Source organism: Lucilia sericata, unplaced genomic scaffold, assembly GCF_015586225.1.
Source record: "Lucilia sericata isolate MDLA Ls3-8-SP2 unplaced genomic scaffold, ASM1558622v1 Contig000248F_arrow, whole genome shotgun sequence".
In the NCBI taxonomy this organism is placed as follows: Eukaryota; Metazoa; Arthropoda; class Insecta; order Diptera; family Calliphoridae; genus Lucilia; species Lucilia sericata.
The window spans coordinates 178,245-201,305 of NW_023994274.1; the positions used below are offsets into that span (position 1 = coordinate 178,245).

The 23,061-nt window shown below is 29.4% G+C and overlaps 1 protein-coding gene and 1 long non-coding RNA gene across 3 annotated transcripts in view; one reads left to right on the forward strand and one right to left on the reverse strand.

Moving 5' to 3' along the window:
• Window positions 1-23,061, forward strand: part of LOC119602656 (aquaporin) — a 138,669-nt gene that overhangs the window by 79,579 nt on the left and 36,029 nt on the right. The gene's annotated exons all lie outside the window — the stretch shown is intronic.
• Window positions 1-23,061, reverse strand: part of LOC119602658 — a 161,617-nt gene that overhangs the window by 67,185 nt on the left and 71,371 nt on the right. The gene's annotated exons all lie outside the window — the stretch shown is intronic.

The window sequence follows — 23,061 nt, forward strand, 5'->3', positions numbered from 1 at the left end:
TGACCTTAGTATAATTTGTAAAAAAATATATCTCCAATGTTCTTGAAATGGGTCTCAAAAATTACCTAATTTTGAACTGATTACGGGGAAAATACTTTTAAATTTTTGTATTTTAGGTCCACAAAATGATTATTATTTGATTTGGTTTCGCTTCTTTATAGAAATAGGTGTCAAAATTGTCGTAATTTTTAGGTTATATAGAAAAATATTTTAAAATTTTTTTGGCATTTGGTTTGGTCCATTTCAGAATTTTTTGGATTATTATGGAACTTATATGCCCCATATAATGCACTAAGAGTCGATTTGCGAACCAAAAACCTCGTAATAAAATTTTTTATTATTTTTCCCGAGATAAGCACAAAATTACGCAATTTTTGACACCCATTTCGAAAAATGTTCAGACAACTTGAAAGATCGAATAATTTCTAAAATTTCCTCGTTTATTTGAACGAATAACTATGCAAATATTATTATTTGAATACATTAATAAAAATGTACTTTTTATCTTTAGAAGATCACCATACATGAAGATCATAAATCAAAAGTTATTTGGACACTGAAATTAGAGTTCTTTTAGAAATATGAGTAATAGTTGGTAACATTTTTAAATCCACCGCAAGAGTTCGTGCAAAACTTACTGCGACGCCATCTACCGTATAGTTTTCATACTTAACAGGAACGACCCTAACGAGCCCATGAATACATATTTGAAATTTTTCCCATTCGCTACAGTAGTTCTTAAGTTTAACGACTACGAACAAACATTACCAGATATACTTAAAGGCCCAAATAGACTACACAAGCGGCTTGACAAACATACCAATATTTTACGTTTGTGCAAGCCTGTTGTGTAGTGTATGATGGTGTTTCGTGTTTGTACAAATGCTTGCTGTTTGTTTGTACAAAAATTAAAAAAAAATTGATTTTTACACAAACATATTGAATTTTTGTCAAACCATTTGCATAGTTTATATTCAATAATAACAAATTTTTCAAAAAATTTACATTTCTAAGAAAAATTGTATCTTTGAAAGTCCACAATGGGGGCTAGGTGATGGTACAATAGAAGGTCATGTGTAGTTTGATTACAAGGTTTAAAACCCCTATTCGGAGGTTCAGTTGTATGAGGGCTAGATGAAATAATACACCGATCTTAACCATTTCCAATAGGCTTCGTCATTGGGACAATAGAAGATAATGTAGCAAATTTCATTGAATTATCTTCAAAACTGCGACTTACAAACATTAGCACAAACACAATATACCCTCCCCAATAAATTGATGTAGGGTATAAAAATATAGAAAAATATTTGAAAATAATAGATTTCTCTAAATAAAGTAATTATTTTATTAAGTTTTTATTAATACTAATACTCTAAGCATTTTATTTTTTGAAGAAAATTATTAACTAAAAGAAATATAAATAAAATTATAAAGTATTCTTATTTATTAAAGGTTATAATATGGAAATATACTGAAATAGAGACATTATGACTTATTTCTTTTTAAATTTTATTTTATTTTTTTATTTTTTAAAATTGCATTTTTCCCACTCATTCAAACCATAAATAAGACGTTTTTTTACGTTTTAAGGTTATTTATACTTTGCGTATTTATTAAAGTGACCAACCAGCCACTTTTATATAAATTTATTATCTGAACTGATGATAAAAATATATATATAAACAGTCCTATTTAAGAATTTGCTGATTGTAACGATAAAATATTTAAAAACGAAAAACTAAATAATAACAACGAATATTGAAAAAAAATTTTAATTGAAATAATATATAACTTTGTTGTAATTTTATTTAAATTACATACATATCTTAAATATGTAAGAATATTTTTTAAAATGTCGTCAGAATTACTGGAATAATCCAGATTTTGTTTAAACTTGTTTTCTTAGCATTTGTCATTTTAGGATGTCACTGATACTGTATGGATGACAAGCAGATTTTTTTTAATGCGATAAAATTTGACATATGTCATTTTAAAAGTAAACATATAATATACAACAATATATTTTTGTTGTTTATTTTTGCTAATTATTTTAAAACATTTTAAAAAAATTTTACAAAATACACAAATTTTAACTGAATTCCTTAATTCGTTTGTTTAATTAATTTTTTTATAAACACCATCAAAAAGATGTAAATATCGGGCGTAAACTCATATACATATGTATATTCTGGATCTCTACACCACTGTTTGTAACACATTCAAACATTAATCCTACACCCACCTTAAAGGATCAGAATACTTTTCTGTAATTTTTATTTGGCCCAAGACGAAGCTTATTGAAAATTATTGAAATCGGCCTATTATTTCACATTTAGACTCATGTAAAGTATTTCATCAAAAATTTACACAACTAAGTTATATGCAATCCTTGATTCCCCTAGTTCCCATACATAGTCCCTATTTAGAAAATGTGTCGAACATCTATAATTCACTAATAATCACTAGTAACACGCTAAATTTCCGTACAAATAACGTTTATGTAAACTTGAATTTCTCCACTATACATTTTATAATAATGGGTCCAAATTTAGCCCAAGCTCCATTTCAAAAATGTAGTTTTTAATCGGTAAATTGTGCAAATATGTGCAAATTTAGTGGAAGTTAAACATAAATTTTGTCTTAAAAAAAATAAACATAATTGGCCATGTCCGACTATACTCTCTTACTTGTTAGATTCTAAAACGACCTAGTCATGTCCGTCCGTCTTTATGGCTGTAAAAAACACGATATAGTTCAATGGTATAGATAAATCGGTCCACATTAGTCACTCCTACTAATTTTAATGACATAATCTCTATCGTCACTCTTACCTAGTAATAGTTAGGAAATGACTTGCTAATAATCTCACTTTTAAATGGAGAACTTTTCGAAAATTTTCTATAAAGGGAGATTTTATGAAAATCTTTCTGTATTGATTGATACAGCTCTGTGTGCAAGGTCTTTTGAATAACTTTCCTTTGATATACACGGTTGCATATAAGCTAACATCACGGACATAAGACGGACAGTAGTCTTCGCTAGAACTATTTTCAGTGTCGATTAAGCTATGTCCGTCCGTCCTTCCGTCTGGCTGGCTGTCCATGTAAACCATACGCGTTTTTTGAAAATGGTTAAAATCGGTCCATTATTTCATTTAGCCCCCATACAGCAGAACCCCTCGAAAAGGGCCTTTGAGCTCATAATTATGTTAAATATACCTGTATCTCGATTAAAAGCGGCACAACCAAGTTTTATACAATGCTTGTATAAATTTCATAAAGATCGGGTCTCATTTGACCCTAGCTCCCATACAAAGACCCCTTCAGAAAATGACTGGAATGTTCAAAAGTTACTTTTAAACACTAATATCGCTATGAAATTCAGCACAAATAAATATTATATAAATCTCTCCACAATATTTTATCGGGATCGGTCCATATTTGCCCCTAGCCGCATATATAAAGCTTCTTTCAGATAATTAGTTTTTCGCTCATAAATTGCTTAAAACAAGGTAATATTGAAAATAATTGCTTTATTACGAAAAATAAATCATAGTTAATATTCATATTCTCGGCCATGCCCGACTATACTTTCTTACTTGTTTATATATGGGCATTTCCGCCGAAAACTCTACTTTTGTCACATCACGTCACGCACCATTAACTGACTATATCTAGGGAAAATATTTATATATATTTAAATTATTTATATATTTATGTAGAGCTCTAATAGCTTTATACATAGGATAAAGTAAGGGCCAATCAAAAGGAAGATATTGTCAATTAATGTGCGTGACGTGATGTGACAAAAAATATACTTTTCGGTGGAAATGCCCATATCGAAAACGGATTGAAAATTGTATACAAATAGAGATAGATGGATCAATTACTTTTAATAAATAGAGAACTTATCAAACATTTTTTAAGATGTTAATGCGAAATATTTCTATAAAAGGAGAATTAAACAAAAAATTTCGATAAAATATGTTATATCCTACACCACTATAGTGGGGAGGGTATCATAAGTTTGTGCTGATGTTTGAAACACCCGAAATATTTGTCCACCTTATAGTATACCAATCGGAATCCAATCTCAGAATCATTTACTGAGTCGATTAAGCTATGTCCATCCGTCTGTGTGTCCATGTAAACCTTGTGCGCACGCTACATCACACAAGTCCACTAAACCTTCCAAGTTTATTTACCACACAAAAAAAAACCCTAAAAAAACTATATAAAAATTTAATCAAAATCTAAATCTTCTACACAAAACCTGCTGATGGTTTTATTTACTGATATTTTTCTACGATTTTAATCGCAGTTGTAAATCAGTCAGTCTAACAATATGGGTGGAGTTGCTAAACACAATACATATTTGTTGCTAACGTTGATAGTTCTTCAAATATTAATAAAAAAATGTGAAATATGAATTTTAGAAATTATTACCTCCACACTACAATTCTAATAAAAACAATAAAGGAAGGAAAAAAGCCAAGCAAACCTTTTAAGTAGTTTTTTGTGTCTTAACACAACACAACTCTTGACATTGGCATTAAAAACCGAAAAAAAACGGTAAATTAAAACCTTTTAACAAGCCAGAACAAAAAAACAACAGCAGGTACATCATTTCAATACAGTAAAACGATGACAGCAATAATAATACAAAAATAATAATAAATAACCATAAAAAACAAAAAAAAAAATTATGTCTACATACGTAAAGGAAAGAAATTTATATATTTTTTTAATATTTCAAAAAATAACAAAATAGCCTTGATTCATTAAGAACACACCTATAGCCGTGAATCGTTGTTCCTGTATTGCAGCAACTACTACATATTACGACAACGGACATGATAAATTATATAACTGAAAAGAAAAACCTCTCTCTGCTAGAAACACAACAACGACTTCATTTATGACGTGTTTTTTGCAATAAAAAATGGAAACAGTTTTTTTTTTCTTTCACAAACCTTTTCAATTTTGCTGTTTCACATGTATTTAGTGTAAAATGAAAAATTAATAAATTAAATGAAAATCCTTTTTTTGTTCATTTTATAAACAGCAGGAAACTTGTAGAGCATATTATAAATGATTTATAAGAACCCGTTGAAGAAATGAAGAATATCTTTTAACTGTATTTAAGACATACATGGATGTTGACTGAATATTTTTTTAAATAAATTAAGTTTTTATTCGTTACCAGGGGAGTGTTATCTCTAGTATTATTTTAGACGTCACTAAATAATTGAAAGTGAAAATTATTAATATTTTTTAGGAAATGATCATAAATATGGGTGTTTTCTTTTATATGAGGGAATGTCAGATTGAAAAGTTTCAAAGGCACAACATTTTAAGAAGATATTTTTATATACTTTAAGTAAATATGGGAGTTACTTTTTATGATTATTTGTAAATAAGAAAATAGTTTAGAAAACTAATGTTATCGTTTAACTATCCCCTCAGCTGGGTAACGAATAGAACTAATATATTGTCATTAATTAGATATTGAAAAAATCTGAAATATTTTTTGACTCATTTACGATATTTTTGAATCTCTTTTATAATATAAAATGTTTCTTACCAGTCAGTAGACTAAGTCATGATGTAATCAACTGAAAGCATAGACTAGTCCACATACTTTTTAACAGAAAACCCCATAGACTATTCAATATAATTTCATAGACTCTCATAGACTAGTACATTCATCATCACTGTGTTAAAATGTGTTTTACGGTCCAAGGACGAAGCCTATTAAAAATTATTGAAATCGGTTCATAATTTCAGCTAGCCCCAATACAACCGGACCTTCCGATTTGGGTCTTCAACAATCGGAACAATCCAGTTTTATATAAACAAAGCGATTTTTGCAATGATCGGCCCTAGGGCTCATACAAACTCCCCTTTAAAAAAACCTTAATCGTCCAAAATTTACATATGGGCAATTCCATGAATATGTAAACCACGACTGAAAAAATAAAACCCTTATAACTTCTGCATTTTTGAAGTTAATTCAAAAAAATTTTGGTTTATGATCTTTTGTAGCACCAAAGACGAAGACTTTTGTATGGCGGCCAATTTTGAATTGGCCGCCATACAAACGGACCCGAAAATATCACTTTTTAGCTCATAATTCTGTTAATTATAATACTATCCCTTCAAAAAATTTATAAGCCTAAACCTTCAGAAAAACACTTAAACGTCCGTAACTCACCTCTAATCACTAGTATTATGATAAAATTTGGCACAAATAAGTTTTATTGAATTAAAATCACACCCTAGAATTTTATGAGGATCGGTCCATATTTGTTTAAATAAAAGCTAAAAAACGTATTAATTAAAAGAAACTGTCGAGAATTATTTCTGTGTAAACCAGTACATAGACTAGTCCTATGCACTTTTCTATTAAGAAGTCTATAGATATACTAGTCCAAAGACAAATCAATTGACCAGTTCAGAATCTAGTAGATAGACTATTTCATAGATAAGTCAATAGTTATATCCTGTCATCAATATTTTATTCTTGTTTCTATGCAAATAATGTTTATAATTCTTAAATAGTCAATAATATATTTTCGGTATAAGAAGTTCAATTTTCTTAACTTTTTAATAATTTATATGTAAATATTTTTGAAAATACTTAACGCTTTGTTAAAGGTTAAGTATTTTTTAAATATTGTAAATACATATTCAATTAACACTTTGATTGTTTTAATCATCGACTTAAATAATTTATGGGAATAAAATTAAGAGATTATAGGTCATTTTGATCGATTTGGGTGGATTCAGCCTTTATGAATGTAAGTGGTCCTTAAGTTATTAGATTCAAGATGTTTCTTCTTTAACTCCCAATAGGTTTAAGCAGCGATTTTATTGGGAATTCTTAAAATTGTACTCGTCTTTACAAAGGACATGAAATAAAAATAAATTGTTAATAAAAAAACAATCTTACGTTTTAGATAATTTGTATTTAAAAAGACATTGCATGACTAACAGTCATGGGAATATGATTTCTTAAACACAATTTATTAAACTTATAAAAGTAATGGGCATATTTTTTAAATTTCACATAATGTGCAAAACACAGGTGGTCAGAATGAGAATGCTTTTAAAAAAGATAAAATCAGTGGAAAATGCTGTTCATATCAAAGTTTGTTTTCGCTTCCTTCACACCCATGCATCAATACGAATGTATGCCCATCACTGACACACTTGCAATTTAACTTAAAATTATTTTCAACAAATTTTTGCTAATTTATTTCGAAAATAAAAATATTCTTTACTCTATCCCCAAGGAAGGGAAATAGAAAGTTACAATTAAAGATTTATATAATTATTAAAAACAATTTTTTTTGCTGACTGTATGATAGCTATTTGCCAAATAAATTATTAAATTTCTACAAAAAAATCTATCTACAAATAATTTAATTGTATGTAAAGGAAAGTTTCGAAATGTTTTCGTGTTGATGTTAGAATTTAATTTGAAATTTAAGTGGAATATTTTTTTGTTTGGATTTTTTTTTTCTCATTTCTTATTAAGATTTAACTGCTACTTAATATTTTATAACATTCAATTAAAGCTTATTTCTGTTAAGAAAAACAATTTCACTTAAATTACTTTAATTTATACAAAATGGAAATTTTTTGTTTCAATTGTGAAAAAAACCCTTTTTATTTACGTTTGATTTCATTTGTTTTGAATTAAAACTAAAACCACAAAAATCAATCAAATCTGTCAATTATTCAGGTGATCCAACAGCAACAACAAATACAACGTGATTTTACAATAATTTGACTCAATGACTGTGTGATAAATGTTGTAACAAATAGAATTTGAAGGTAAAATATATTATTTAGTTTGAGTATGATTTGTAGGTGTTTTGATTTCAACTGAAAAATAATACGTTGTTACATTTCTTTTTAAAGAATATAGTTGTTGATATTTGAAGAGTTCTGTTTTTTTAGGTTAAAAGTTTCTAAAAATAACTCTATACCCTACACTACCTTAGTGAAAGAAGTTATTGTTCGATTTTGGAGATGTTCATAAACCCAAAAAATTATAGGGGAATCATATTCAATCTTCTGATAATATGTATAAATCTTGGAATCAAACAACAAGAAGTTTCTTATTGATATTGATTGAAATCGGTCATAAGAATATGATGATGATAATGAAAAATATCGGTTAAATATCAGATATCTAGTCTATAGTCTAGTCTATAGTCTAGTCTAGTCTATAGTCTAGTCTATAGTCTAGTCTAGTCTATAGTCTAGTCTAGTCTATAGTCTAGTCTATAGTCTAGTCTATAGTCTAGTCTATAGTCTAGTCTATAGTCTAGTCTATAGTCTAGTCTATAGTCTAGTCTATAGTCTAGTCTATAGTCTAGTCTATAGTCTAGTTTATAGTCTAGTCTATAGTATAGTCTATAGTCTAGTCTATAGTCTAGTCTATAGTCTAGTCTATAGTATAGTCTATAGTCTAGTCTATAGTCTAGTCTATAGTCTAGTCTATAGTCTAGTCTATAGTCTAGTCTATAGTCTAGTCTATAGTCTAGTCTATAGTCTAGTCTATAGTCTAGTCTATAGTCTAGTCTATAGTCTAGTCTATAGTCTAGTCTATAGACTAGTCTATAGTCTAGTCTATAGTCTAGTCTATAGTCTAGTCTATAGTCTAGTCTATAGTCTAGTCTATAGTCTAGTCTATAGTCTAGTCTATAGTCTAGTCTATAGTCTAGTCTATAGTCTAGTCTATAGTCTAGTCTATAGTCTAGTCTATAGTCTAGTCTATAGTCTAGTCTATAGTCTAGTCTATAGTCTAGTCTATAGTCTAGTCTATAGTCTAGTCTATAGACTAGTCTATAGTCTAGTCTATAGTCTAGTCTATAGTCTAGTCTATAGTCTAGTCTATAGTCTAGTCTATAGTCTAGTCTATAGTCTAGTCTATAGTCTAGTCTATAGTCTAGTCTATAGTCTAGTCTATAGTCTAGTCTATAGTCTAGTCTATAGTCTAGTCTATAGTCTAGTCTATAGTCTAGTCTATAGTCTAGTCTATAGTCTAGTCTATAGTCTAGTCTATAGTCTAGTCTATAGTCTAGTCTATAGTCTAGTCTATAGTCTAGTCTATAGTCTAGTCTATAGTCTAGTCTATAGTCTAGTCTATAGTCTAGTCTATAGTCTAGTCTATAGTCTAGTCTATAGTCTAGTCTATAGTCTAGTCCTATAGTCTAGTCTATAGTCTAGTCTATAGTCTAGTCTATAGTCTAGTCTATAGTCTAGTCTATAGTCTAGTCTATAGTCTAGTCTATAGTCTAGTCTATAGTCTAGTCTATAGTCTAGTCTATAGTCTAGTCTATAGTCTAGTCTATAGTCTAGTCTATAGTCTAGTCTATAGTCTAGTCTATAGTCTAGTCTATAGTCTAGTCTATAGTCTAGTCTATAGTCTAGTCTATAGTCTAGTCTATAGTCTAGTCTATAGTCTAGTCTATAGTCTAGTCTATAGGTTAGTCTATAGGTTAGTCTATAGTCTAGTCTATAGTCTAGTCTATAGACTAGTCTATAGGTTAGTCTATAGGTTAGTCTATAGTCTAGTCTATAGTCTAGTCTATAGACTAGTCTATAGTCTAGTCTATAGACTAGTCTATAGTCTAGTCTATAGACTAGTCTATAGTCTAGTCTATAGTCTAGTCTATAGACTAGTCTATAGTCTAGTCTATAGTCTAGTCTATAGTCTAGTCTATAGTCTAGTCTATAGTCTAGTCTATAGTCTAGTCTATAGTCTAGTCTATAGTCTAGTCTATAGTCTAGTCTATAGTCTAGTCTATAGTCTAGTCTATAGTCTAGTCTATAGTCTAGTCTAGTCTAGTCTAGTCTAGTCTAGTCTAGTCTATAGTCTAGTCTATAGTCTAGTCTATTAGTCTAGTCTATAGTTAGTCTATAGTCTAGTCTATAGTCTAGTCTATAGTCTAGTCTATAGTCTAGTCTATAGGTCTAGTCTATAGTCTAGTCTATAGTCTAGTCTATAGTCTAGTCTATAGTCTAGTCTATAGGTCTAGTCTATAGTCTAGTCTATAGTCTAGTCTATAGTCCTAGTCTATAGTCTAGTCTATAGTCTAGTCTATAGTCTAGTCTATAGTCTAGTCTATAGTCTAGTCTATAGTCTAGTCTATAGTCTAGTCTATAGTCTAGTCTATAGTCTAGTCTATAGTCTAGTCTATAGTCTAGTCTATAGTCTAGTCTATAGTTCCTAGTCTATAGTCTAGTCTATAGTCTAGGTCTATAGTCTAGTCTATAGTCTAGTCTATAGTCTAGTCTATAGTCTAGTCTATAGTCTAGTCTATAGTCTAGTCTATAGTCTAGTCTATAGTCTAGTCTATAGTCTAGTCTATAGTCTAGTCTAGTAGTCTATAGTCTAGTCTAGTCTATCGTATAGTCTAGTCTATAGTCTAGTCTAGTCTAGTCTAGTCTAGTCTAGTCTAGTCTATAGTCTAGTCTATAGTATAGTCTAGTCTAGTCTATAGTCTAGTCTATAGTCTAGTCTATAGTCTAGTCTATAGTCTAGTCTATAGTCTAGTCTATAGTTCTAGTCTATAGTCTAGTCTATAGTCTATTCTATAGTCTAGTCTATAGTCTAGTCTATAGTCTAGTCTATAGTCTAGTCTAGTAGTCTAGTCTATAGTCTAGTCTATAGTTCTAGTCTATAGTCTAGTCTATAGTCTTGTCTAGTAGTCTAGTCTATAGTCTAGTCTATAGTCTAGTCTATAGTCTAGTCTAGTAGTCTAGTCTATAGTCTAGTCTATAGTCTAGTCTATAGTCTAGTCTAGTAGTCTAGTCTATAGTCTAGTCTATAGTCTAGTCTATAGTCTAGTCTATAGTCTAGTCTATAGTCTAGTCTATAGTCTAGTCTATAGTCTAGTCTATAGTCTAGTCTATAGTCTAGTCTATAGTCTAGTCTAGTAGTCTAGCTTATGATCTAATCTATAGTTAGTCTACAGTCTAGTCTATATTCTAGTCTGTAGTCTAGTCTATCTTCTAGGCTATAGTCTAGTATATTATCTAATTTTTCTATTCTGCTAGTGTAGGGTGTTATACGGTGAGTTATGACTTTCCTGTTATAATATGTTTTATTTTTTCCCTTCATAAAATAGTGAATAGTAGTTTAGTATGAAATGCCAAAGGTCAAGAATGAATTGTAATTCTGGTTAAAATTCTAATGTCTCTATGTTGTGGCCGGCCTAAAAATAAAGTGGACAGGAAACGTTACTTGGACATTGCATAAAAAGAAATGGTTAAATAACAGATGAGTAAATATTACCAGCTGCAAATTTAATTCTATAAATAAAACCTATTTTTTAATATATTGAGCCAATGTCCTTGACCTACATAAAATTAAAATAAAGACGCTTTACCTCAAAACGTGTGAACTGTAACCCGATATTGTTAGATTTATTGGATCATCTTTCTTATTTATTTCCGGGTTTTGTAAATCATCGAATGAAAAAAGCATAATATTATTATGACTGTTTTTCAAAGCTTTTAATTTGGTATTGTTTCAAATTCAACTCTTTTTTAATGTTTCAATATTTGAAGTAGCAAAAAAAAATACTAAAGTAAGAATGAGTGTGTAAGCATTTAATTTAGTATATATTTTTTGATTTGTTTTATTTTTTTGGATATTCAAACTGTGTCAAGCAAACTGGTTCCAATGTTTCAATCAAATCAAATGTTTTGTCTTTCAAATGATGCTTTTTTTTTCTTCTTCAAATATTGTACAAGTATTTATTTCTTTGTTTTATTTGTCTTTATTTTTAGTGTGTGTAGTTTTGTGTTGTTTTTTTGTATTATTATTTATAAACCAAGTCAAAACCGCTAATAAATATTATTATTGGGATGCACTTTTTTGGCGTCATTTATTATAAATCGAAATGAGTGATTCAAACCTGAACATGTTTGGAGACAAATTTTTCTTTTGTGTTGTTTGAGCGCCAAAAAAAAACTATATTTTTTTTTTTTTGTTATTTATTGTTTTTCGTTTAAATGTTAAAATATTGTTTATGGTTTGTTTTGTTTAATCTTTGAAGACAAATGAATATGATCTATTTTTAAGTATATTGATTAGATCAAAAAACAAAAGGTTTATTGTGGTAAATAAATTAATTTAGGCTTTTAAACAAAATTTATTTAACTGTTCGGCAAATTATGCAAACATTTTTAATATCGTCTAAAGATTAGGAGTAAACAAATATATTGTTTTTTGTACGCCTTAACCGAGTAGATATAAAATTCTAGAATTTAGAGCTCACTTAGCTTAATTATACAGTTCTGAACTTTCTAGGAAACTCATTAAAGTGTTATTAGCGTTTTCCTTTAAGAATACAAACTTTCAAAATTCTGGTTTTATATGTAGAAAGTAGTTGAAAATGTTATGTCTGACTAAACATTGTAATCAGTTACATATCTTGAAACTATAATTATGTCTTCTATTGATGTAAGTTTCAAAATATAATTATCTACAGACTCTTTCGAAAATTAAAAATAAACAAAAAAACTATTTGGGCAAATAACATCAGTAAAACCTCAATGAAAAAACATAAACATCTATATTTAACAGGAAATCAAAAAAGAAAATGAAAAAATAATAATAGTAGAAAACATATAAAAGTGTTTTTTATTCGGCTATACCGAATCTTATATACCCGACATCAAAACATGTATTCCAAATTTAACAAGAATTTTGTTAGGATAAGTATATGATAAGTCTTTATGGATCAATCTTTTCGTCGTTTATTATTAGATTTATTTTAAATTGTATATAAAGATATTAAAGCCATTCTCGCTTACCAATAAGTACTTAAATAAGGAATACAAATAGGGAGTTAAAAAGTTGTTCGTAAGTTGTCGTACTCACAACACAACTGCTTTGTTATTTTACTGTTATTTTATAAAATGTATTTTGATCAAGTAAATAATAAAAAATAAAGTACTTACATATCTGACTATATGTAAGTTATTATAAGAGTACTTAAAAGTTATGCAGATGTTATATTGCAGTCATTGAAAAGAAAGTTGTTATATAAGTACAAGTCATTACCTAGCTTGCTGGGAATATCAACATTATGTCGATTTTCGTTACAGGAACTTTAATGGCGTCCTCGGTCAATTATTGACCTATTCTCATTGATTTTTCAAACTTTTTCAGTCATTACACCATAAGTCATTTTCTCAAGGGGACCTTATATATGGACTAGACCTAAATATGCATAAAAGTTATTTATGCCAAATTTTATCATGATTATTGCCTAATTAAGTTTTTAAGGCCTACCCTCCACGACCGATATTGTCCATTTCCAAAACCAAACAAACAGCATCAATATATAGTAAATTATTTATTCAAAATTTCACACTCCAATTTTCTCCATTCCCCGACAATATCAAATTATGAGACGGTCATGACTAAATCCTCTAAGAATGTTATAAGGAACCAGAATATATACACATATTCTGTGCTTCCAGGACCAATATTTCTATATGCTACAAACACAATGACAAACTCAATGGATACAAAAAGATATGTGTTTAACGTCTATTTATGTTCTTAAGCAGATATATTTTATCTAACTGACTATTATGGAGCTAAACAAAAATTTGATACAATTTTTATTTACTCATGCTTCTTTTCAAGTCAGGTGATAACAATAACAACTAATAAAATTAATGTTTGTTTTCATTTTCTTAACAAAAAGTAATAATAATTATGAATTCTACTATATATGTATGTAGGTAGGTAACGTTGTTGCTATTTTGTTCTAAAATTTCATTATGTTTTCTTTAATATTGAAATGTTAAGATATTGAGATACTAAGATACATTCATAGATATTAGCAATTACAACAACTGTTTATCAAAATATTTTCATTTCATAGACAAATTAGTCTTGAAAAGAAAAACCATACACAAGTGTTTTAACATTTATTTTTTTCATCACTTTCAGTTTATTTAATTTCATCAGTTTTATTTTTTCATATCTGCTCTTGTGCGATTTTAAGCTTGAGCTTGTTCTCTTCCTCCACTGGAGTTATTTAGTGAATTTTTCTTTCGTTCGCATACAGTTGTTTTTTTTTTTTTTTTTTTGTTTAAATATTTATTTTTGTTTATTTTTATTTACAAAACATTTAAGACTTTATTGTTTTTTTGTTCAGTTACAGTCTTTTTCTGTATTTTTTTTTCTTTAAGCAAGAAGTGTAGAGAGATAAAAATATGCACAGTGAGGAGAAATAGAATATTTATGAAATAAATTTGTCACTAAAAATTAAAAATTTGTCAATGAATCCAAGTTGAAATTCTTAGATAAAGAATGCTTCAAAATTCTTATTAATCCGATTTCACACTCATTACAAAACATAATATGGTTGTGGTAACCATAATCTAAGAGCAACATATTATGGTTAGAATTATGGTTAAAGTTAAAACATATTATGATCATTATTAGTATGTATCAAAAAATATCATATTATGATCATTATTATTATAATAAGATATCATATTATGATTAATCATAGTCCTTATATTTCATCATAATATAGTTTTATTAATCATAATGTGAAGTTGTAGCATCATATTGTAGTTTTAAGTAACCATATTATGGTTTCATATAATCATATAATGTTTTCAAGTAGTCATATAACCACATAATCTGGTACTACGGGTGTTCGACGCTATTGCCGAATAACAACAGATACCCCACAGAGGAGTGACTGTGGTACTAAGCGCTGGAAATGAGTTGGTGTTAATTGTACATGATACAGGATCAATGTGGGGGTATCCGGGCCTTGCCAACCCGTATATCTAGAGTAAGTGTGTCGTATATTGTTCTCTTATGAGTGTGTAGGATAAATGTCTTATACATGTGATACCATTGAATTTTCCTTCCTTGTCCAGGTATGTTCAGAGTAAACTCTGTTCATACCAGAATTACCACAGTGTGTCACTGTGAGTAAGAACAAAGTCTCGGCTTATTTGATGGATTCGTACTTCGATCTACCGATTACGTCTGCAGGTGCTGTTGCCGACTCAACAGAAGCCATCCCATCTGCGTGATTGTAAATGGAAGTAATGTTTTGCATCTCGGAAGTTAAGCAATAGGGTAGCAATGGTCAGAGATTAGATAGCTCGAGCACTCGAGAAAAGTGCACGTATACTGGACCGGAATTTCCATTCAAGTAAAATGCCACCGGCGTGTAAGAAGCACAATTGGGCGGTGGTGAGTCGTTGCAAAAGCTCACCCAGTGGTTAAAAAGACCACCGTGAAATAAGGCCGTTAAGGCAGGCGTTCACGTAAAGCACTTCGACATTCCTTTGCGAGGCTTTTGAACGTTTATATGAAAACCCTTACTATAATATCTACACAGAGGGAAAAGGAAATATGCATGCCTGGTACCAAATTGACACCAAAGCGTTTATAATTTGTCAATAACATCCGTTGTCAAAGTATATACATACGTATGACAACACTATGTTGCGTTGTCAACATTGCAACAAATCGTTGTCGAAATCTAAATTTTATACACATCCGTTGTCTAAATGTTAATGTTGTTAACATTACATAGTGTTGTCGTACGCAAGTATGTACTTTGACAACGGATGGTGTTGAAAAATTATAAACAGTTTGATGTCAATTTGGTACCAGGAGTGTATATTTCTTTTTCCCCCTGTGTACAAATATCTGCACAACTAAGTTTTACTAAGCCTAAATGGTAAAGATTTGCAAAGATCAGGTATCATTTGATCCTAGCCCATATATAAGGTCTCTTTTAGCAAGTCCTGAATTCACTTATAAACGATCCATCAAAATTTGCCTATATTATTACCCTAACCTAAAGTAATTTTGATCAGATCTAGATTTTGTTAATTTAAAATCCAAAGTTGTATCATATCATAGTTTTCCAGCAATTTCTAACGATGATGAAAATGTTAAAAATCATGTGAGTTTTTTTATCATTTGCCACCCATTGTGCAAACATCATCATAAGAGTATTTTCGTACTCGTGCTTACGTACATATGTATGTATTTATCTGCTGTGCGTTTAAATAGTATGTTTGTTTAATAATTTAACAATATTAACAACTTAACGGTATTTAAAGGTAGTTATTTTTAAAATAAACTACAAAAACAAATTATAAATAATATGTATATCTTTAGATGGGGATTAAAACCTAATTAAGCTGTTTTAAATTCGAATAACATTAATTCTTTATTTAAAACACTCACACTTGATAATAATCACAAGGAAAATAAATTTGTATATAAATAAAGTATTTTTAAAATATTTAAATTATTAGCTTAATTAACAGCAAAGTAAACAAATTACACACTTATACTTTAAGAATATTATTTAAATTTGTTTTTGTTTTGTAAATATTTTCACAAAAATAAATTTTTATAATAAAACATTGACGTAGTTTGAAATCAATATAACTGCGTATTTTGTAAATTTTGTTTTAATTTAAATTTTTCCCTAATGCAATTGATATGAATATAAAAATAACCCAAAAAAAATATTTATGCCTGTTAATAAGGCAGGCATGAGATTTTAAGAACACGTTGAAATAAAATATGTATTTGTTCGAAAAAGGAATTTATTAAAGATAATATTTAAAGAAAAAACTCTTGGAAGTATTTGTTTAATTTTTCAATTAAAATTTTTCATTTATTATCTTTATGCCAAATAAAAAATTTTGTTAATTTACCTATTATAAACCTAGACATAAGAACAAGATTTGCGGTCCCCCTTTTTTAACTAACAAAATAGTAAAAAATTTTATTTGGGAATTACATTTTTATTGCATTTTGTTTTCAAAAAAATCATAAAAATCACAATGACTTAAAATTATATAAATTTTCACACTTTAAGAAAAAACTACAATAGATCATTAATTTCAACATGTTATAGTCATAAAAAGAATTTATTTATGACAGGAACTTTCCCAAAAAAAAAGGTTAAAATTCTTAAAAAGTGATCTTTGATCTTCAAGTTTGCGTGCCGTTAACATGATCATTAAAAAATATTAATAAAATAAAAATATAAAGAACTACCAAATACGTACAAATCTCTGTGGTAATCTTCTATTTTTAATATAGAAACTTAAATTTAAATTTGCTTTAAAGGCAAGACAAATATGTTATAAACAAATTTTTTGGAGGAGAAATTCCCACAACCGATAAATCATAGTTAAAGCAAAACCACTTAATTTGTTTTATTCTTTAAACAAAGATCTAGCCAAAATTTAAAGACTTGCAATTAAAAATCAATAAATAATTAAAATGTTAATACAGAGAGTCAATAACAAACTACTTTAACCGATTTACACAGCAAATAAGAAACTCGTTCTTTAACTGATCGTTTAACATTTATATTAACTGATCGAGTTTAAATTAATCCACTGAAAAATAAACTCAGTCAGTGAAAATATCGTTTTTTAAAGGAAATTTAAATCATATCTATTCAAACTAAATTTTATTCGGACAATGTCAATGATTTTTTTTTTGTGATACCGGTTTCCAAAAAACAAAAAAATAAATTAATTCATTACGGAATATTTATCTTTGTTTTATAAAAAAAGAAAAAAAAAACAAAACATAAAACTCTAATGATATATGGGAAAGACATTAAGCATCTGTTAAATGATAGACATTTAACACTGCATAATACTTATAAAATATTGAACAGATATAGTTCAAAGTGATTAACAAATTTATCACGAGACTTTGTTTTCTCATCTCAAAAGAAAAAAAAATTTAAATAACATATTTATTTTTTTAAGATTTATTTAAATTTATTAGAAGCGGTAAGCAAAAGACAAAAATTTGCATTTAAACCTGCACGCCGCGTTCTGTTTGTTTTAATTTAGCCCTCAAAATTTGGCAAAACGTGGTTAACTTATATTGTTAACAATAGTAAGAAACAGCACAAAAAGAAGCTCATGAATTTTTATATTTTAATATTAATGATACTAAAAAAAAATAAATTTTGATTAAGTTATACTCAGTTTGTCATTTATTCAGAGGTTTAATAAACGATAAAGAGAAGCTAGTTTAGAGGAGTAAATGAAACCTTTTAAATCAGTGTTCGTTATAAAGAGAACATGCTGGTTTGGCTTCGTGTTTTGCTTGTGTAAATAGGTTGTTTTCGGTTGCTGCCAGTGACGAAAGCAGTCAAGCATTGTTATTCATTCTTTGAATCTTCTTTAAAATACAAAAACTATTAATTATGACCCTTGACCTTTAGTATTTTCACTATCCTAATATGAGTAGATCTTGTTTAGACTCTTTTTCCTGATTGAGATTCTTCACTATTGAACATGGAAAATGTTCAATAGTTCCCCACGTCATAGACTAGGTAATGACTAGTCTATTGACTGGTATATGGACTAGTCATTACCTAGTCTATGACGTGGGGAACTGTGGAATTGTTTGACATCTGAACAGAATTTTCCATGTTCAATAGTGAAGAATCTCAATCTGGAAAAAGAGTCTAAATAAACTAGTACATAGACTATTCAACAAACTGGTCAATGGACTAGTCAGTAGACTAGACAGTAGACTAGACAGTAGACTAGTCAGTAGACTAATCAGTAGACTAGTCAGTAGACTAGTCAGTAGACTAATACCTATACTAGTCAGTAGACTAGTCAACAGAGTATTCAATAGACTAGTCCATAGGCAAGTTCATAGACTAGTTAATAGACTAGTCAATAGACTAGTAGACTTCACTGAATAGTCAATAGGCTAGTTCATAGACTAGTCCATAGATTAGTCAAAAGACTAGTCAATGAACTAGTCCATAGACTAGTCATTAAATTAGTCAATAGACTAGTCCATAGACTAATCAATAGCGTGGTCCATTGATTAGTCAATAGACTAGTCCATAAACTAGTAACTAAACTAGACTAGTCCATAAACTAGTCAATAGGCTAGCCCATAGACTACTCAATAGAATAGACAACAAATTAATCCACTGACTAGTCTATAGACTTGTCAATAAACATAAACTAGTCCATAGATTAGTCAATAAACTAATCATAAGGTAGTCAATACACTAGTCAATATAATAGTCTTTAGACTAGTCGGTAAAATAGTCAATAGACTAGTCCATATACTAGTTATTAGACTAGTCTATATACTATCTGTCTATAAACTAGTCAATAAAATAGTCAACAGACTAGTCCAAAAAGTATTCTATAGACTAGTCAATAAACTGAAACTAGTCCATAGACTAATCCGCAGACAAGTCCATATGCTATTCCATAGATTAGGCAATAGACTAGTCAATAAACTAGTTCATATACTAGTCAATAGATTAGTCTATTGACCAGTTTTTAGACTAGTCATTAAACCAGCCAATAGACTAGTCATTAAACCAGTCAATAGATAAGTCTGTATAGTAGTCAATGGACTAATCCATAAACTTGTCCATAGTCTAGTCATTAGATTATTCCATAGTCAATAAACTTGTTCATAGACTAGTCAATAGATTAGTCTATGGTCTAGTATATCTAGTCAATAGACTAGTCCATAGACTTATCAATACATTAGACATTTGACTAGTCAATAGATAAGTCTATATAATAGTCAATGGACTACTCCATAAACTTTTCCATAGTCTAGTCATTAGACTATTCCATAGACCAGGCCACAGACTAGTCAATAGACTAAGTAGTCCTTAGACTAGTCATATATTATTGCATAGACTAGTCAATAGAATAGTACATGGGCTAGTCTACCCAATAAAAGAAATCAAAGAAATATAAGAATATATGTTCCAGCTGAAACTACTCTATATAAAAAGATTACACGATATTTAGCTATGCCGTAGTTAATTTTCTGGAAACCATTATTTGAGTCAGCCTCCAGTAGTTGAAAATTTTAAATTTCGAAGAAATATTTGAATTATTTACCTAAATTAACAAATTATTTTTTTAATATTTAATCTTTATTCTTCAATTTTATCTCATATAATTATTTAAAACGTTTAATAAATTTTTGATAATGTCACTTAATTAAAGTCAAGCCTTTTTTTGGGTGGTCTAATCTAATCATTTGTTAAAAAAAAAGAGTTCGCTTAATAAATAAAATTAACTAATTAAAATTCAAAAAAATTATTTCTAAAGGCGCTTGCAATTATGAAATCTATATTATTTAACACAAATTAAATGACGACATACTACATATACAGAGTCTCATTTGTATCTTATCTCTATCGCTGTCTATAAAACTGTTGAAGTTCAGCGCCCAATAAAGGCCTTAACGTAGCAGGTATAGAGGTATTGTTATTAAATTACACACGTTAAATGAGCTTTTAATAAAACTCTACAAATAAATAAAAAAATATATACAATATAATCTAATATTTATCTAGTAATTGCCAGTTAATAATATGGCTTATGTGGAACACATATAAATGGTTTTAATTTCAATTACACACACTCCTTAAAAAATGATTAAGGGCCTGGGTGGTATAAAAGGCAGATAATTTATTTATATGTTTGTTTTTCTTTCCTTTTATAGATAAGGGCAGTTCTCAGTTAAAGTGGAGCAAAAACAAAAGTTTTAATAAATAAACAATAAAGGCTTAAACTGATATATTATTATTTATTTTGAATTTACTTTTATAATTAACAATTTTCGAATTTAGATTGATTGGTTAGGTTTAAAAACAATGTTTATAAAAAAATTTTCTTTATTTTAGTGGTTTCAACTTTCCCGCCATTTCTTTCACTTTTAATTCTTAGATGTTTAAACAAATAATTTGCTTGTAATTTCAAATATTTGTAAAATTTTTGATTTCTTTTTCTACTTATTTTATGTGTCTGTGTGTGTGTGTGTTTTTTACTAACTCTTCCAACTTCCGACATTTAGCCATGAGAAATTGTTGCAATACATGTGAATTTCTCGTATATTAAAACCACAACTACATGATGATAATTTTGTTGTTGTTGTTATATCAAATGTAAACCAACATTCGAACATTTCCTAGTACATTCTCAAACATCTAAACTCAAACATTTTTATTATTACCATTAAAATATTATCGTTTTAAAAAGATCTTGAAAATAAGGAGTGTTTCGACTACAAGAGTATAAATAAAAAAATTACAAAAAAAATTATCATTAATATAAAATCATTTTCTCAAAGACACACTGCTTACCTACTCACATACTTATTTAGTTATTTGAAATTAGAGAAGAAATAAAAAATCTTTTCTGAAAGAATATTTATATTGAAGAGTTGCTAAAGGTTATTTTTTTAGCTGATACCAAATATATTAAATAAATTTACATAGTTTAAGGTAAAAAACGAGGGACGAGGTAAAAATGATTTGAATTTTCGTTAAATTCTCTTTTTAGAGAACACTTGTCATAAATACTGTTTTCAACTAGACTTTTTTAATTTAGTTTAATTTAATTATCGATAGATTAGGTTCATTCGGAGGCCTTAGAATTGCCATTCCCTTATATTAAGAGAATGGTTTCCCTCCGTAATTTCGTTGACTACTTGGTTCTTGCGGTCTCCGTGAAAACCAGCCAATATTTTTAATAAATCCAATCATGTTTATTAGCGACACATCTCTTAGACAGTCTAGATCATGGAAAAGAGCTCTCCCAAAATAGAGTAGTCTGTGCTCTTGTACGGCTGGGCAGTCACATAGAAGGTGTTGTACCGATTCCACTTCTTCTTCGTCCAAACAGCTTCTACAGTAGGTAGCCCATACGTTCCGACATATGTCCAATCATACAGTGTCCAATTATACCAGTTAGAAGTCTAATCGAGTTTTTACTAAAAGACAAAAGAGTCCAAGTCCTATCCGTTGTCAGAGTGGGCCAAAGCAGTCTCGATATTTGACCACCTGAGTTCCGTCTCACTCAAAGCCCAGTCATCTATTTATTTTGATAGACTCAACAGGGGAGTGTGAATATCCCTTTGCGCAAAGGTAAAGTCTAGGGACGAACCATTGGTTGCGCATTCAACAGATATTTCCTGGATGCCCTCATGTTCTGGAACCCAACTCAACGTGATGTTGAGTCAGTTGTGCCAATGATTGAATACAATTGAGAAGACATTTCGACTTACATAATAATATTAGAGTAAAGAGTCTTGATTGATGCAAGGCTATCCAAATATATATGTATAGTCGAATTTTCTAGATTCTAGATTCTTCTCGCAGCTGTATCGATAACATATATCTCTGCCTGAAGGACCGTGCAGATGTCAGGTAGTCGAAGGGAATTTAATGCCAAAGTGCTTTACGTGAGTACCTGCCGTGTGGGCCTATCTCACGGTGGTCTTTTTCAACCACTGGGTGAGCTTTGTGATGACTCCCCACCGTCCCTTCAATCTTCAATGAAGAAATCAGGTGGCAATTTTTATACATGGCTAAACCGGCCCATGTTCAAGCACTTGAGCTATCTAATCTCTGACCATTGCTGTCCCGTTGCTTAACTACCGAGATGTAAAACAACCACACAGATGGAATAGCCTCTGTTGATTCGGCAACAGCACTTAGAGACGTAACCGGTAGACCAATATACGATTACATGTGGCCCGATCATTACGAAAATCGGCAGTATCATTTAGGCTTTTATAAAACTAAGTTTTGTCGACTTTTGTTATGATACTAGAACATTTAACATAATTATGAGCTCAAAAGTTCTATTAGAAGGGTACGGGGGCTAGGCGATATAATGTACCGATTTTAAACATTTACAATTGGCTTCGTCCTTTGGACAAAAGAAGAGTATGTGCTAAATTTCATTAAATTATCTTGAAAATTGCGACCTGTTGCGTATGCACAAGGTTTACATGGACACACAAACAGACTGACGGGCGGACGGAACGGCAGGCGACTCAGGAAGTGATTCTGGCTTAGAAAGTGATTCTAAGCCGATTGGTATACTTTAAGGTGGTTGTAGCACCAATATTTTTGGGTGTTTCAAACATCAACACAAACTTATAATAACCTCCCCACTAAAGTGGTGTAGGGTATAAAAATGTATGCTCCACTATTTT